The 14,758-nt window shown below is 42.2% G+C and overlaps 1 protein-coding gene across 2 annotated transcripts in view; it reads left to right on the forward strand.

Annotated features, from left to right (window-relative positions):
* The first annotated feature begins 424 nt into the window (after positions 1–424).
* The window catches only part of sema6cb (semaphorin 6Cb), a 292,529-nt gene continuing 278,195 nt past the window's right edge, over positions 425–14,758 (forward strand). For both annotated transcript variants that reach the window (XM_057835206.1, XM_057835208.1), the window contains exon 1: positions 425–670. The gene's annotated coding sequence lies outside the window, so the exon portion shown is untranslated. The remainder of the gene's footprint in view (positions 671–14,758) is intronic.

Raw genomic sequence — 14,758 nt, forward strand, 5'->3', positions numbered from 1 at the left:
ACTGACACCCCCAAAAGTTAAACTCTGCTAATGTCGGTGCAATATCAGCATCGGCCGATACCACACAGCCGTCTCAAAATCGAGCCAAAACATCCAAGCGGTGAAACACTAATTAAAAGATCCACGTGATTAGACGTCTATCATCGTCATTTTCATTAAATAAATCAACATCATTGTTAATTTTCATTCAAAACAACCGCACTGGCGTGACCAAACTCGTTAGCCCAGGTGTTGTCTTGATTTCAATCTGTGGTTTCTCGCGCCCTGATTGGCTGGCGCCAGTTCAAACGGGCCGATACAGCCCGCTATTTAACATCTGGGCAAGAAGTGAGCTGCGCTAATGAGAAGGAGGAGCGTAATTCTGATAAACCAATCAGAAATGAGATACATTCCCTCGACTAACCTGGGATTGGCTAACACTCCCGCCAATCTTTAACAAGGGGGCGCGTCCTCATCCGCTGCTCCTGCTTGTTTCTTCGTCTCGGTTTAGTTCGCTCGAGTCTGACCGGAGAGCGCAAGGACATTTAACGGGATGCGTGGAGCTCCAACTCAGCCCCCTTAAGAAAAAACAGCAAACAATTTAACGAGACGTCGCTGAAGAACACCAACCAAGTGAGGAGCTAGCAAACAATTGGGTCGTTTTATTTGTTGGTCGCGGAAAGGTAGCAAGGTAAGACGACTTCACCTCTCACACGTTGTCTTCATTTTCACCTCTGGTTTGTTTCGTCTTCTCATCCGGGGGTTCGTGCGGGGGGTTCCGCAACTTTGCGCACGTACCGTGACGCTAATGAGAAGCATCTGACTCCACAATGTGTCCACTCAGCAGTGTGGCTGCACGTCTAATGAGGAACGGCTTGTTTTCCTTCTCGTTTGTGAATGTTTTCACGGGTAGCTTCCTCGGACCTGCTCGGTGAGCTCATTGTTCTCGCAGCTTTGTTCTGACGTTGCGTTAAAAGAGCCAAGGAGATTCCAGTTGTGCGAGATGCTGAGAGCAGGTCGGCTCGTCTTTTGTCACTGTTGCCGTTCCAAGTTGACACCTCGTTCCTCTGGGGAATTCGCCCGTTTGGACCTGGCGACGCTGTCTGCTGCTTCTTCTGCTGCAGTGACATCACGGTGATGATGGCGAGCTCAGGTTCCAGTTTGTCAGGGTGACTGGAAGCGACTTCCATTTGGCGTTCATCCACGCAGCAGTCCGTCAAGTTGCTCCGTCTTCTCATTTGGCCCGTGGACGTTCAGTGAGGACTTATAAGAACTCGGTGACAGTGATGGACGTCCAATTCGATTAATTAAACTGGCTGTAAATGCTCAACGTTTCGGTGCCATTGACGGGGCTTGACGGCCAATTCATTTTGACTGGGAGGGGCGAGTCGATAGGATTGGACGTGCATCGCCGTCAATGGCACTGAAACGTGAGCATTCACAGCAGTGGTGTTACCAGGATGCCAGGTGTGGGTGGGCATTAGTCTTACCTGGGGGGAGCTACAATGCTCAAGTAGGTCGAAATCCAGCGTAGGGCTACTGCACCTTAAAACATGTTTTGTTTTCTCCTCGAGATAACTGTTGTTGTGATTTGGTCTAGACAAATAAAAGTTGATTTGATTTTATTTGACTTGGAACACATCCATAACTGAACAGTATGGACATGCAGGTTAGTTTTTTTAGGTAACCTATTGTGTTTTCTCGGTTTTATTATCATTATCTGGGTCTTTGAAAAACACCAGATAGTGTTGTTCCTCAACTTTATAGGTTATTCTTCTCATTAAACCATTTTTTCGGTGCGCCGTGCAGCCCGAACAGTTTGACCGATCGGCACTGTTCAGGTATCAAAACGACTGAGAAATTCGCGGAACGCAGGGAATTTCTCGAACGGCCCTGAAAAATTTTCCGTTCGCCCGTTAACGCGGGTTTTTAAAAAAATTTATTATTGAGTGATTGGCATTTTTTCGTCCACGTTTCTTCGGCGAGCCGCGCAGCCCGAACCGTTTGACTGATCGGCACAGTTCAAGTATCGGAATTTTTGCGCGACGCAGGCTTTTTTCGGAACAGCTCTGAAAATTTTCACGTTCATCCTTAAACTGCAATTTTTCGAAATATTCCAAAATGTATCTAGTCCTACAATTTTTGACCAAATCCCATATTTGGACATAAAATTCCAGGAAGGTGAGGGGCATAAAATTTGTTGCTTGGCACGGCCAGACTGTTCTCCCTGTATTTTTCAAACACTAAGAGAATAGTCTGGGACCCAGCCCATTAACGGCCTCTCGAGCAAGTACAAAATCAGTCGTCAAATCAGATTTGTTTATTTGCGTGACGTGTTCTTAACGAACAACGTCACTCTTCCGCGTCGGAAGTCGTTTCCACAACAGCAGAGATGGCGAACAGGAGAGCGGAGAATATGTTCCAATCCACGGTTAAATCAGTTTTAAATTACCAAAAACACATCGACACAAGTCATTGACAACAGTCTGTCTCGCGCTTGCCTTGTTGAATAAACTCCGCTCTCCTCGTATGTTTACTTCCGGGCGCAACTCCCTCGTCGCGTTTCTAACATCACATCCGCCTTCGCTGATTGGTCCACTCCGCTGTCTGTTTGCTTTGACTTGCTCCGCCCTGGAAATTTTATCCACTGAATGGTGGCCAGACTCAATAGCTGGAACAGCAATGAGTCTGGAGTACCAGGCTAAAAGTTGTAGACAGAATTTGGAAAAAAAATTAACGGTTCTCTGGAAATTTGCCAAAAACTTTCCCATTCATTTCTAATTAGAAAATTTCCTATTCACTTCCAACGGGATTTCCAATGGAATTTACATTGCATTGATGCCATTGACGGCCATGCATGTCGAATCTATTGATGCTAATGGACTTGAATTCCATTGACGCCGATGTCACTCGATGCCATTGACGGACACTGACGTCCGAATTTTTTTCCATTCATTTTCAATATGAATCCCCCCCCCCCCCCCCCCCCCCCGCAAATCAACAGGAAATGACCAAATATGAATAGGACGTGTCCCCAAACTTCCCCGCTTCCATTGACGCTCATGAAGGGTGCCGCCATTTAAGGCCATGGACCTCCAAATTTCCGATTCATGCCTATTGACGTTTACTTTGTGTCATGCCATTGATGGGCGTGTTTGTCCATTTTATTGATGCCATTGTACTTGGATTCCATTGGCGCCTATGTAAGTTGATGCCATTGACGGCCATGGACGTCCAAAAATTTTCCCATTCATTTTCAATGGCAAAAAAAACAATGTCCCCAAATCAACAGGAAATGACCAGATATCAATAGGACGTGTCCCCAAACTTCCCCGCTTCCATTGACGCTTATGGTGGGTGCTGCCATTGACGGCCATGGACGTCCAAATTTCCCATACATTTCTAATGGCATTTAATTTGTTTAACGCCATTGACAGGCATGTTTGTCCATTCTATTGATAGCCCTGGGCAGGGCTAAGATCTGTATAGCCACACAGCAAAGACCCAGAGTAATTTCTCCAGAAATTGCAGTTTCTAGTTACTATAGTTATTCTGTGTTCCGCAGCCACTTTGAACTCAATTCGACCCCCTTAGAATGCTTCAAAATGCACCAAAATCGTCAGGCAGGTCAAGACCGGTGCAATCTTTGATACCTTGTAAAGACAATTTACAAATACACTATGTAGCGCCCCCTAGCAGTCATTCTTTGTCCCGCCGACGCTTTGAGCTCTACTTTGACCCCCTCAGAATGCTTCAAAACTCGCCAAACTCAACAGCCAGGTGAACACTGGTGAAAACTTTGATGAAATGTAAAAAAAAACAAAAAAACAAAATGTGTGTAGCGCCCCCTAGGAACAAAACCAACTTTTTTTTTAGTTTTAATTTTTTTAAGGTGAAAGAGGAGGTAACAACGCAAAGGTTAAAACTTGGAACACATTAGTACTATATGAATGGGATACCATACGCGGTGCCCAGACTGCCATTAGTACTACATCCAGTTTTCTTTGGGTGAGCAGAGCGTGTCCGCGGGTGGGCACGTTGTCGCGCCGTTGACGTTTCTGGGTTATACTGGCCTACTGTGTTGGTCCTCATTATAGTAGAGAAGACAGAGTAAATATAATCTACACAAAGAAACTGTAACCCGATCGACTCACAGCTTTGAAAAGTAGGGGTTACCTTACCTCAGAAACTCGTTCGGTCCGCCTCCGTTCCGAACCGAGCACCACATACCGAAACGGTTCAATACAAATGCATGTACCATTACACCCTTAGTATTTACAATTGTGTTTCGATACCATTAAAAAAATTTTTTTTAATTAATTAATTTTATTTATTTATTTTTTTAAAAATTTTTATTCAAATACCTCGCTTTGTGGTATCGGAAGCTGATATTTTACCAGAATCACATTTTTTCTTTTGAAAAGGGGGTAAAATGGAGTAGCACACTTGTGTCGTTTCTTAGCAAAAGTGATTAGCACATAAGCTATGCTAACGCTAGCAGCTATTGCTACAAGCAAACGTGATGGAGTCGGGCTAAAGGGATCTTTGCCAAACTTTCACCCGACGTTAAGTAGACTCTAGGCTGCCTCCAAACGGGCTTTCACCCGCTTTCTTCCCTGGTTCTCTCAATTTTGAACGTGATTGTCGGATAGCGTCTCTAACCTTGTCAAAAAAGCTGAACTTAATGAGTGGATTGGGCACGGACTGCATCGAACGTTATGTCGGGTTATTTTTTTTTGTGTGTGTGTAATTTCTTTATCTTTTATGAGGGTAAAGCATTCAGCGTGAATTATAATGGGACAGTGAAGCCTATAACATGACCGTTTAATAGCCACAGCTATTTTTCTGTATGTGCTTGCTTCTTTCTGTGTCATTACTGCCATGATAAAAACTTAAAGAGCAATATAGCTTTAATGTGTGCAGTCTCCTTGCTTGGTTCAAGTACTAATCACTTTTGGTAACGTACTAATTTAGGGCTGCTAACTGCTAACTAACAATTATTTTGATAATTGATTAATTAACAATTAATTGGTCAATCAGATAAATGTCATTTTTTTCAATTTCCTTCACATTTTAGCTTAAATTGTTCTAGGCATGTTGTACGTAACAATGAAGACAAAATGACTATTAAAATTTTTTATGACAGCTTCCTGACTTAACTGTATTCTACAACTGTGCTGTTTGAAGTATGTATATATTTTAAAAATAAATCTAAACCAAATTTCTCAGTACATAAATCAGTCCTTATTCAAAAAAAAAAAAAAAAGTGCTGCTGATTGACATTTTTTCTCTTAGCAAAGCGCTAATATAAATTGTGTCAATGACTCATTTATTTTGTTTAAACAAATTTTTTATAAATTGCAGCGGGAAAATAACCGCCTTGATTTTCATTTACCGTGCGATAAGGAATTATTGCATATTGCGACATGCTTGGCCTTAATGTCGTGTAATGGCATTAACTGACTTAAGGAGTCAAGTCGGTCAAAAAGAATTGGACGTCCAGCGCTGTCAATGGCAGTGAAACGCGATCAGCAGAGAGTTCTTTACGACATAAGGAAAAAATATTATTAATTATTATTTGATTATTAATTATTGATGTTCTGATCCGATCCTGCTATTTTTGGAGAAATGGATTTGGTCACAAGATTGGATCAGATTCCAGAAATCACGTTTTTTTTTTTTTTTTTAGTAGTGTTATACCGATCTAATTTTTTCTTCCCGATTCTGATTGACCAATGCCGATATTGTAACGGTGTCACGTTTTTTGAAATGTTGGTGAAACTTATGTATTATCCTAGCAAAAGTGATTAGCACATGAACTAAGCTAACGTACTAATATGGTATAACAGCATTGACTGACTTGATTGTCGAGTTGTGTTGCTATTTTCGATTGTATTGCATGCATTCCTCACATACTGCTGGCAGAGGGAGCCATTGAGTGAAGCTAGGAACATCTTGAGGCCGATTGGTGGTACTGCTATGCGATATGTAACCCTAAAATGGATACCATTAACAAACCAGCGCAAATTGGGCGCCGTCTGCTGGCCAAAATGTGCATTACATGAACAGGCCTAATTACGGCGATAATTAGGATAGACGTAAAAATGTCACTTCACGGTGGTATGAAAAAGTATCAACCTGCACATTTCTGCATGAAATCAAATATGATCTATTTTTGTCAAAATCACACAGGTGAAAAAGTGTCTGCTTTAGCTAAAACCACCCAAACATTTATAGGTTTTCATAATTTAATGAGGACAGTATGCAAACAATGACAGAAGGCGGGGAAAAATAGGTGAACCATCACATTTAATATTTTGTGCCCCCCTCCTCATTTGGTAACAATCGATTAGGACTAATCTTGGTCCATTTTTCATAACAATAATGCTGTAGTTCAGTCAGATTCCTGGGATGTCTGACATGAATCGCTGTCCTTAGGTCGTGCCACAGCATCTCAATGGGGTTCAAGTCTGGACTTTGACCTGACCACTCCATAACGTGTATTTTGTTCTTCTGAAACCATTCTGAAGTTGATTTACTTCTGTGTTTTGGATCATTGATCTGTTGTTGCATCCATCCTCTTTTTAGCTTCAACTGTCTGACCGAAGGCCTCATGTTTTCCTGCAAAACTTCCTGATAAACGTCATTCTTCCATTAATGATTGCAAGTTGTCCAGGCCCTGAGGTAGCAAAACAACCCCAAATCACGATGTTCCCTCCACCTTGCTTCACGGTGGGGACGAGGTGTTGATGTTTTTGAGCTGTTCCGTTTTTCATCCACACATGACGTTGTGTGTTACTCCCCCCAAAATTCAATTGTTTGGTAAAAATTGGTTTCAATTGCTCTTGAAGTCTCCTTTGGCAGAAGTTACATCTGTGCGATTTTGACAAAGATCAGATCACATTTGATGGTGATTTTATGCAGAAAGGTTCAGATTAGGGCAGCATTTATCGAATATTTTAGTTGTCCATTAATCGATAGACTAGTTAGTTCGAATAATTGAGTAATCGGGTAAGGAGCATGAAAAATTAAAATACCTGAGCTGAGTCTCAAATGTTATAATTTTTTTTTAAAATGAGGACCTATGTACAACAGAACCATTGGCTAACTTACATCGAAAAAGTCCACTAGCTTAAATGCTATAAAATGCTAGTTTATTTACAATGCTCTTAACAAATAGTTCAGACACGTATTGCCACAAAAAAACAGCTAAATATACCTATAAACGAAATTCTGAATGCATTAAAAAACATTAGCTCAAACAAAAACTTAGCTTACGTTGGTCTTAACAGAGAGCAGTTGGATTCAGCCTTGTGAAAAGAGACAGACCAGAGGGCAGTGTATCCATCCTAATCAACAAAACTAAATGCTTACACTTTCAAAATACACCATTACAATGCCACTTTAATTAACCCTTTAGCACTGAACGTGTCGGCAGCGACGCGTTTACGCATATCATCTTTGAAGCTTCGTCACACTGTAATTACATCACCCACGTGCTGCTGGTTGGTCTCGTGTGAAAGTGCGGAAGTTGATGTCCACGCCAGTTTTTATTTGAAGTCAATCGGCCCAAAAAAACGGGAGATAATGTCATTTGAGTTTTATAGTTTTATTGCACTCATAAATATGCATTAAAACGCTGCATGGACCATGTATCCATCTCCATATTTCCATTTCTTGTCCTTTTTCAAAAGCGAAAGCAGCACAAAAGACTACTTATCCCAAGAGTCCTTGTGATGTCAGGAAGGACGAACCGAATGTGATCATTTTTAATAAATTTCCGAGCGAGGCGCCAACTATTGAAAGGGAGGCATGCGAAGCAAGCAACGGCCGGCGTCGTGCCGAAAAATGCACAACACCGGTTGGTTTGAGCGAGCGACTTTGAAACGTGCAGAATGAATCTAAAACTACATTTAGCACAAGCTAATGCATTATTTCATTAACTCAAGGAAGAAGATGAGTCGTATTTGTCGTTGTTTTCCTCTGATGAATCGGCGTCTAGGCGAGTAGAAGTGACAGTAGAGCGCAAACGGCTGTGTGACGTTGTGTGTGACGCAGCTCGTGACCTGTTCAAGAAGAAGCTTTATTGAGTGGGCAAAAAAAAAATAGAAAAAAAAAAAAACTTTATTGGGTCGCATGCCTGGAAATTTTGAATTGAACTACTTGTCAATATTTTTTAAAATACTTTTTTTCAATGTTATATATATTTTTTCTTCACTATAATCTTTTCAATTTTTATGTAGATGTGTGTGCGAGAAGCTTGATTGCATGTACTTGATAAGGTGATGGGTACAACACCTAACTTCACAAAGAGATATCTTCCTAACCCTTTTTGTGTTAGATGATATATATATATAAATTTTCTCACTATTTTTGCACACTATATAGACTGTTTTGACCAAGTATGTGTAAAGGCCCAAAACGCCTATGACCATACCTGCTGTTTGTGTTGAATTGTCAAACATAAAACTATTCAATCTTATTTTTGTCTATTGAATGTTTATCCTAACAAGTTGAATAAATATTATCAGGCTTCAAAACGGTTGGTCGAGCATGTTTGGTTGTCAATGGGACGTCAACATTACAAATTTTGAAAAAAGATTTTGGGATTTTTTTGTCTTTTTGGGTCCAAACTGTGGATTATAATTGGTCAGTGAAGAAAACAACAGTTTAGACATGAAGTTCAAGGTGTCCTGATAAAATGGAGCCAATTTGGCCATTGTAAACAAAATTTTCTTTGAAATATAAAGGCAACATCAAATGCATGCAAATTCGGCCAAAATAGGCTTGGCTGTTAAAGGGTTAAACGAATACTCGGAACAACAAAATTGAATTCGAATATTTTTTTTCTAATTGAATACTCGAGTTCATCGATTAATCGTTGCACCACTAGTTCAGATACTTTTTCATGACACCGTAAATTGACATTTTTATGTCTATTGCCATTATCGCCGTAAATAGACCTGTTCTTGCAATGCACATTTTGGCCAGCAGACGGCCCATTTTATGCAGAAATGTGAGAAATTGCAAAAGGTTCAGATACTTTTTCATAACACTGTAAATTGACATTTTTACGTCTATTGCCATTATCGCTGTCAATAGACCTGTTCTTGCAATGCACATTTTGGCCAGCAGACGGCCCATTTTATGCAGAAATGTGAGCAATTGCAAAGGTTCAGATTAGAGCTGAAACGAATACTCGAGTAACTCGAGTTTAAAAACTGATCCGAGCAATTTTATTCACCTCGAGTAATCGTTTATTTTGACAGTTCTAAGCATCACCTTTCACTCGGACTACTTTTATTGCGGGACAACGCGCTGACGTCATGTGCGTAGAGGAAGAAGCAATAAAAAAATATATAAAAAACATTTCCGCAGCCGACAGCCGCTCCAAACTACGCCGACGTTGCTAAAAACTAGCCCGCATGATGTTAAGTTGGTAGCAGGTAGCATCTGATGAGTCTCATATAGATCACATGTATGTTGAACTAGATGCAGAAATGACAGACTCGGCCGCGTCTGGGCAGCGTTAATAAACAGCCGCCATCTTAAAGCAGTAGAGCGCTAAGCGCTAATAAAGCGCGCTAAGCGCTAATAAGTAAAATTAACGTTACTGTCTGAGTCACTAGCTCACGTAACGTTAGCCCTGCGGAGGGCTAGGTTTCTATTAATTATGACCACTTTCGATGCGTGGCTAACGTGTCTTACATACAGGCTTTAACATAACATAGCTTTGTGGAGTGATGAGGGTGTAAAATAAAAACTCAATAATGCTAACTATCAATTTTAGCTTAGTAGTCATTGCTGGATAAAAGACCAAGTAGCACTGGTCCCTAATGTGCTCCAATACAGCATGTATCATACATTTATTTTGAACACTGCAAAAACTCAAAATCCTATCAGGACTTACAGTTTAGAGTAACGTAAAACTTAACTAGAACTTAAATTTGGCTTGACACAAATAGAAATTCAATTGAAACACGAGGGAAAAAATCCTAACTTTTAAGTGATGTGTGTTATCAAGCGTAATGGCATTTTTAGATATATATATATATTTTTTTTAATAGGTTTTTTGAGTGAAAGCAGTGAATTTGTCTTTTTTTTTGTTCTAGTTACATCTGAGATGCAATTGTTGGCTGTTTTCAACAATATACATAAAAAATAAAGACATTGATTGACTGAAAATGGTTCAAGATTAGATGAAATGTCTTGTTTTCTCATGTATATTTTTTTATAATTGCTATTCACTTAAAAATATATTTGTTTCATCCGATTACTCGATTAATCGATAGAATTTTCAGTCGATTACTCGATTACTAAAATATTCGATAGCTGCAGCCCTAGTTCAGATACTTTTTAATACCACTGTACCATCATATCGTACAGCACTAGTAACAGCTAATGAGCTACTAATCTCTCAACATGTACGGCACGGAAACTAAACAAGTATCCAAAATTTAACATCTAAATATATGCCAGATACTTGAGACGAAGTCTAACTGGCCACTGTGCTCGAAACGATGCTTACATCGCCTTGCGATTGGCCACCTTCCCAGTCGGCGCGGTCAACGGGGAGTTAATCCCCATGAGTAATTGTGCTTCCCGGGTATTGTTTCTTGTCGAGCGCGCTTTGTTTAGCGCGCAGCGATGATGGCGGCGAGCTACAGTGGCGTTCAGCGGCCAGTCGTTTGGCTCGACTGGAGGCGACGTCTGCGTGTGTGTGTGTGTGTTCAGCGCTTATCCGGCAGTCCATCAAGTTGTTTTGTCATCGCGGGTTGTGCTGAAATGGCTTGTAGTACCCCATAAAAGTCTATCATTAAAAAAAAATAGATTAACAACCAGTATTAGGACTGCCATGATTATTTTGATAGGTGATTAATCGGTGATTATGTTTGCAATGATGGAAATGTGAAAGATGAATTATGTGCGAGGAAAAATTGGGACTAGGAATATCAGTAGCTTTATAGCATCATTGCCTAAGTCATAACTTTATGCCTCCCTTATCGACACTAACGATATGCAACTATCTAGTATCGATAGTTGAAAATTTTCCTATCATGCCAACAGTAATCACCTGACATCACGCAGATATTTACTGCATACAAGCGCAAACGAAAATTTTAAAACCACACGTGGGGATTAACACGCCATTAGTCGTGGCGACCGGTCAGAGGGAAGTCAACATGGCCGACGCTTGGTATACATAAGTGGCGTGATGTGCCGTTATATTGAACTTGCAGTGACCTGTACCAGAACACCCAATTAAACAAAGCTGCTCCCCCTTGCGAGACTAACGAGTCACATGACACCTTGGAGGGAAAATGGCTAATTAGCCGTATTTTCACTTGGGGTTTACACACTATAATGGCCAAAAATGATCAGAAAGTGACATGTAAGTGATTTTAAATCAAGAGGAAGTGACCCCAAAATCGACAGGGAAGTGACTAATGAATAGGAAGTTAACCAGAAATTAACAAAACAATTTTTGATACTTAATGAATATTTTTATTCTTTCAATGTTTTCTCCATTGCTGGTCATTATTTTGACACCCCGCCCCCCAAATACCTAATTGAATAGGAAGTGACCCAAATTATACAGGAAGTGAAGGAATTAAGGAATTAACCCAAAATGCTCCTAAATCGACAGGGAAGTGAGCAGTGAACAGGTAGTGACCCAAAAATGCAGCAAAATCAATAGGAAAGTGACCAATGAACAGGTGGTGACCCAGAAATTTACAAAAATATTGATACTTCATAAATAATCTCAAAATAGGTTTTCCCTCTGTTTCTCCATTGGTGGTCATTATTTTTTACCCCCAAAAATCCTAATTTCCCCAAATTGAACAGGAAGTGACCCAAATTGAACAGGATAAGACCAATGAACAGGAAGTGACCCAGAAATTAACAAAACAATTTTTTTATACTTCATGAATGTTATTTTTGTCTTTCAATGTCTCCCCTAATTAATTTTGACTCCAAAAAATCTTCAAATTGGCGCGGGCCGGGGAGCGACGGCGTGGGCCGGGAAGTGACATGAAATTAGCAAGGGAAGTGACGCCGCGAGTCGGGCCGGGAAGTGACGACTCATGTCGGGTGCGAATCGGGCCAGGAAGTGACTACTTCCGTCGGGCGCGAGTCGGGCCGGGAAGTGACTACTCGCGTCGGGCGCGAGTCAGGCCGGGAAGTGACATGAATTGAGCAAGGAAAGTAACGCCGTGAGTCAGGCTGGGAAGTAACGTGAATTGAGAATGTAACTGACGTGAGTCGTGCCGGGAAGTGACGTGAATTGAGCAAGGGAAGTGACGACTCACGTTGGGCGCGAGTCGGACTGGGAAGTCATGACTCGCGTCCGGCGCGAGTCAGGCCTGGAAGTGACATGAATTGAGCAAGGAAAGTAACGCCGTGAGTCAGGCTGGGAAGTGACGACGCGAGTCGGGCTGGGAAGTAACATGAATTGAGAAAGGGAAGTAACTGACGCGAGTCGTGCCAGGAAGTGACGGCGCGAGTCGGGCCGGGAAGTGACATGAATTGAGCAAGGAAAGTAACGCCGTGAGTCGGGCTGGGAAGTGACGACGCGCGTCGGGCGCGAGTCGGGCTGGGAAGTAACGTGAATTGAGAAAGGGAAGTGACGACTCTCGAGTCGGGCCGCGAAGTGACGACTCTCGAGTCGGCCCGGGCATTGACGACTCTCGTCGGGCGCAAGTCAGGCCGGGAAGTGACATGAAATTAGCAAGGGAATTGACGCCGCGAGTCGGGCCAGGAAGTGATGACTCGCGTCGGGCCGGGCAGTGACGACTCGCGTCGAGCCGGGCAGTGACGACTCGCGTCGGGCTCAAGTCGGGCCGGGAAGTGACATGAAATTAGCAAGGGAAGTGACGACTCGCGAGTCGGGCCGGGAAGTGACGACCCGCGAGTCGGGCCGGGAAGTAACCCATAATGTCCTCAAATCAACAGGATATGATCCAAAACATGCAACGAGTCACCTCGAAATGCTCCAGAATGCACCAGAAGTGTCAAAAAATTGACCCTCAAGTCTTAAAATTAACAAGGACTCCAATTCAACTCTTTGCCTGCCATTGACGACAATAAATGTCCAAATCACTTGAACTGGGAATGACGACAAATTTCCGGCGTCATGCAGTAGCGCAAAATCATAACCGAATACCGACCCTTTCGCAATCAAATATGGTATCCAAATGCAACATTTCGGCCGGCGTGTCTAACGGAGCGTTAACCCCGCGTGTAATTTTACTTCTCATTTCCATCCCCCGACATTGTTTTTTTTTCGTCGTTCGGCTGCAGATGGCGCCTCGGTAACGGGCCTGGGGGTAATGGCGGTTGAAATTAGTCTTCTAAGCGGGGAGGAAGATTCCGATAGGGGAGGCCCTCGGGGAACGTGGAGTCAGATGAAGTGCCGTCCAGGTGGGCTGAAACGCAGAAGCATTTCAAGCTCGGTAAAACGGCAAGTTGTCGAGCGGCTTTTTCCAAGTTGCGAGGGAAGACGGATGCACTAAGTCATCCCGTTAACCGTCCGCCGTTGCCCCCCGCAACCGGGCGACCAATCGTAGCGCCCGGTCAGGAGGAGAAAGCGTGTTATTGTTAAGCCTCTGAGAAGGTCCAGTGTGAGGGTCAACTGGGTGTTAATAAACATGTTGGGTGGACAATGCCCCGGGGCGGGGGTGTCAAACTCATTTTTGTTACGCTTTTCATCGGAGGGCTGTTATGTCTGCTAACCCTTTTAAATGTACAATGCGATTTAGCATCAATATATGAGATGGGAAATAATTCTACAATATTTTACTATAGAAGTAATGAACAGGAAAAACAAGCTCTTGTCATTCTTATGCTGTGAATTGAATTTTTATCACTACTGGACGTCCAATTGGTTTGCAGTACAAGGGATGGCAGCGAATGAACATTCGTTCATTCGCTGCCATCCCTCCCACTTCAAACGAATTGGACGTCTATGGCGGCCATTGGCAAAAAATGAGTTAAATTTTGGGGCATTTCAAGTCATTTGCTTTTGATTTTGTCACTTCCTGTTGATTTTGGGACATTTCCGGGTCACTTCCTGTTGATTTTGGGCTCCAGAACAAGAAGTGACCCGGGAATATCCCCAAATGAATAGGCAGTGACTCAAACTCGACGGGAAGGGACCTGCAAATGCCCTGAAATGGACAGAAAGTGGCTTGTAAATCCCACGAAAATGGGAAAGACTAGCTGTGAATGCTCTGGTTTTGATTAGCCCCGCCCAGTCTGAATGGAACAGGCGTCTAGCACCGTTAATTGGGGTCATTAAATGGATTTTTTGTTGAAATTCAGGGCTTAAAAAGCATTAAATGGAACCTCGGATTTAAGGACTTGGAGGCTCTAATAAGCCCCAATTGTTCTGTATTAATATATGTTATTAGTAACACATTGACCCATTGATTTAAATATATAATATTTAGTACGTTTTGACCTACGGAGGGCGCCACGTTTTACGTGCGCAATGCACGCATTAGTAAAGACCCGGTTGGGCTGGACTTGGAGAATAGCTGTGCTAGCTAGCAAGCGAAGTTAGCATGACGACTGGCATGATTTTGTTACATTCTGCTCCCAGTCAGATTATTTGGTTACAGAGCTGTGGGACGAGTTCCCGATGTCGTACCTGCATCCAATTCCAGCTCATCAGAAGTCTTTAAACCGATCCTAGGCGGCTTGCCGAGATATTGACTTTCTGCCATTTGACAGTTTGTGGTTGCATCCTTGCCTAGGTTTTTTTTATTCATCTACCTTT

Source organism: Corythoichthys intestinalis, chromosome 4 (genome assembly GCF_030265065.1).
Source record: "Corythoichthys intestinalis isolate RoL2023-P3 chromosome 4, ASM3026506v1, whole genome shotgun sequence".
NCBI classification, from domain to species: Eukaryota; Metazoa; Chordata; class Actinopteri; order Syngnathiformes; family Syngnathidae; genus Corythoichthys; species Corythoichthys intestinalis.